The sequence below is a fragment of the Balaenoptera borealis genome (assembly GCF_965194805.1).
Source record: "Balaenoptera borealis genome assembly, chromosome: 4".
Taxonomy (NCBI): Eukaryota; Metazoa; Chordata; class Mammalia; order Artiodactyla; family Balaenopteridae; genus Balaenoptera; species Balaenoptera borealis.
The window spans coordinates 35,887,828-35,891,717 of record NC_138861.1 but is presented as its reverse complement, the minus strand read 5'-3'; the positions used below and the strand labels follow the sequence as shown (position 1 = coordinate 35,891,717).

General features: G+C 40.1%; 1 pseudogene across 1 annotated transcript; it reads left to right on the top strand.

Moving 5' to 3' along the window:
• The first annotated feature begins 306 nt into the window (after positions 1 to 306).
• On the top strand, positions 307 to 3,603 carry LOC309628429 (small ribosomal subunit protein uS12 pseudogene; annotated as a pseudogene). The gene has a single exon. The product of its transcript is annotated as a small ribosomal subunit protein uS12 pseudogene (transcript).
• The last annotated feature ends 287 nt before the right edge of the window (positions 3,604 to 3,890 follow it).

Below are 3,890 nucleotides of genomic sequence, written 5' to 3'. Positions count from 1 at the left end.
TCCAAGCTAACTCTGGGCTTGGCCATGTGACTTACTTTGACCAACGGAATAACAGCAAATACGGTGCAGGCAGAGGTTTAAATAACTGTTTTCTTGAAACGATGTTTTGGGTTGGAGATTAAGGCACACCTTCCAGAAGACTTTCGTGTTTCTCTCAGTCAACGCAATCACCAAAGAGAGAGAGAGAGAGACACTGTTTGCATTTTTCTTTAACACATTTTTCATTTGCTATCACGTGAACTTCTCCAAGTGCCTCAGCAATTAAAAACGAGGAGAACTTCTCCAAGTGCTTCAGCAATTAAAACGAGGAGTTAATATGCTAAGACACAATAAGTTGAATATTTTTCTCGGTGGGTGGCCTTACAAATACACACACACAGAGCAACTCTGATCTAGCCAACCATATGGTCCTCATTTTCTGTATCTATTTCTATTTATGTTAACTCAAGAATTCTGCCACTGTAAGGCAGCTGACTAACCTTTTGCCCCTTTTTTCTCTCTTGCATTAAACAGAGGGCTTAGCCTGAAACATTTCCTGGGTGCTGTTTCCTTCATGGGAAAAAGAGTTCAAGGCGAAATTGCTTAGTAAAAAATTACATTCACGTGATTATTTTCTTTTCAGGTGTTGCTCTGTATCTGCATTGTCTAAATCCTTTTCCTTTTGTATTCCATTTATTTAAAGCCATTGTCTTACCATCTCTTTTTCCACCAAGAGAGAAAGCAAAGGATCCTAAACAATTTTAGCACGTGAAGAATCAGATTTGGTAAACAATTCAGCAGCTACTAAGCGCCTACCATGGGCCTCACCTCCCACTGGACATTGAAGGAAGTTATTAGTGGTTCCTGAAGAAACCAAGAAGTCTGCTCCTTGGGTGTCCACGAGCCCTCCTGTCTCGAGGCGGGTGGGGACCATGGGGAGCTGGAGAGCACAAGCTTGGGAGGAAAGGGCAGTTGCTATTCAGCCCCAGCCAACTGTTGCCCTGTAGGAATGAAGGCCCAGTCTCGCCAGGTCAGCTAGTTTTTCCCGAAAAGCTAGAAATCAAGATTTTTTTCTGCATGAAATCTCTCCATTTAAAAAGTTGTCAACTAATTCAAAATTTCTAAAAACATTGTGTGGGCCAACAAATGTGCAAGCCAAGTCAAATAAGTCTGCAGGCCTGATTTGGCCTGCGGCCGGCCAGTTTGTACCTTCTGCTTTACATTAGAAACTCCCCCGAATTTAAAAATGCTTACCACTCAAAATGACTTGGTGACATTTATCATGATCTATGTACATTTTTTGGAGAAAAATCTTGAATAAGGCTGCTTGAATGCAAATTCTAAACAACAAAACCTGCCACTGCAGTCCTTTAGTACCACAGGGCAAAGTAACTTTTGGACAGCATTTTTTACTTCTAAATAATTGCTTTCATATTATGTAAATTCTGCCTAAATTATGTATGGATCAAGTCTTAACATCATAGTTTCTAAAATCAAGTTTATATCAGCATTCCCCCGGCCACACACATACAAAATACTATCCCATAACAAAAATGACCCCTCTTAAGGATTATTTTGGGTTCCTGCAGGATTATTATTGCTGGAAATAACAAGTGGTTGTCAAGGAGGTGGAGAAATTGGAATCCTTGTACACTGTTGGTGGGAACGTAAAATGATGCCGCCGCTATGGAAACAGTAGGATGGTTCCTCAAAAAAATAAAAATAGAACTATCATATGATCCAGCAATTCTACTTCTGAATATACATATCCAGAAGAATTGAAAGCAGGGTCTCAAACCAATAGTTGTACATCCATGTTCATAGCAGTGTTATTCACAATAGCCAAAAGATGGAAGCAGCCGAAGTGTCCATTTGACAAATGAATGGATAAACAAAATGTGGTATATACACACAATGGAATATTACTCAGCATTAAAAAGGAAGGAAACTCTGGCACATGCTACAACATGGATGAACTTTGAGGACATAATGCTAAGTAAAATAACCCAGTCACAAAAAGATAAATACTGTATGATTCCACCTATATAAGGTACCTAGAGTAGTCAAATTCACAGTAACAGAAAGTAGAATGGTGGTTGCCAGGAACTGAGAAGAGGCAGAAAGAGGTAGTTGTTGTTTAATGGGGGTGTTAATTAGTGTTCTCCAGAGAAACAGAGCCAATGTGATGTTTATATAGAGAGAAATCTATTTGAAGGAATTGGCTCATGAAATTATGGAGGCTGGCAAGTCCAAAATCTGCAGGGTAGGCCATCAGACTGGAGACCCAGGTAAAAGCCAACGTTGCAGTTTAAATCTGAAGGCTGTCTGCTGATAGCATTCTCTCTTTCTTGGGGGAGGTCAATCGTTTGTTCTATTCAGGCCTTCAGCTGATTGGATGAGGTCCACCCACATTATGGAGAGCAATCTGCTTAGTCAAAGTCTACCAATTTAAATGTAAATCTCATCCAAAAACACCCTCAAAGAAACATCCAGAATAACGTTTGACCAAGTAGCCGGGCACTGTGCCTGGTCAAGTTGACACATAAAATTAAGCATCACAATGTGTATAGAGTTCCAGTTTTGTAGGATGAAAGGTTCTGGAGATTGATAGAGTGTCAATGTGAATATACTTAACACTACTGAACTTTACACTTTAAGATGGTTAAGATGGTAAGTTTTACGTTATGAGTATTTTACCACAACTGGGAAAAAAAAAAAAGCCTGTTAGATCTTTCCCTCGGGCCAGCAGCACCAATGGGATGGGCAAGTGTCAAGATCTTCATATTGCCAGGAAGCTCTGCAGCCACCATCAGGACCAGAAGTGGCAGGATAAACGGTACAAGAAAGCCCATTTGGGGACAGCCTTGAAGGTCAGCCCCTTTGGAGGCACTTCACATGCAAAGGGAATTTTGCTAGAAAATGTCAGAGTTGAAGCCAAACAGGTAAATTCTGCCATCGGGAAGTGTTTCAGGGGCCAGCTGATCAAGAAGAGCAAGAAGCTCACAGCTTTCTTACCGGATGATGGTTGCTTGAACTTTACTGCAGAAAACCATGAAGTTCTGGTTGCTGGGTTTGGTTGCAAAAGGCCATGCTGCTGGCGACATTCCTGGAGTCCACTTTAAATTTGTCAAAGTAGCCAGTGTCTCGCTCTTGGCCTTATGCAAAGGCAAGAAGAAAAAACCAAGATGATAAGTTTTGATGATGCAAACATGGTAGTAATAAACTTTCATATACAAAAAGAGTCTATTAGAGAAATTTCCTTTCACTAAACACCAAAAAAAAATTTTCATAAGGGACAATAGGGTACAAATTGGACTATATTTTAACATTAGACTCCTGTAAAGAACAGTTATTCGTGGGACTTCCCTGGTGGTCCACTGGTTAAGAATCCACTTTCCAATGCAGGGGACGCAGGTTCGATCCCTGGTCGGGGAGCTAAGGTCCCACATGCCACGGGGCAACTAAGCCCATGCACTCTAGACCCCGTGCACCACAACTAGAGAGAAGCCCATGTGCCGCAACTAAAACCCAAAGCAGCCAAATAAATAAATAAATATTTAAAGAAAAGAGTTCTTCATATAGCAAACTTCTATAAAAAGTTGAGAGAGTAAAATTATTATATCTCGAAAAAGCTATTTCTGTGGGAAGTTAAGATTACGTATTCTAGTTATATTGCTTCCTGGGGATATAATGTTCCTCAGGCATCAAGCGTAGAGAGTAAGAGAAATAGAAGCAAATACATTCCTTTGATTGTTACTCTCAAATAACAAACTTTTCAACTGAAGTGTTGGTAAAAGCTAAACAGCAGTCAATTCATGGCTGACCATATGATAAATGGCTATAATTTTAGTATTTTGGTGAATATTGCTACATACATAGGGAGGTAGAATTTTTTATTGGAGTCTAGTTGA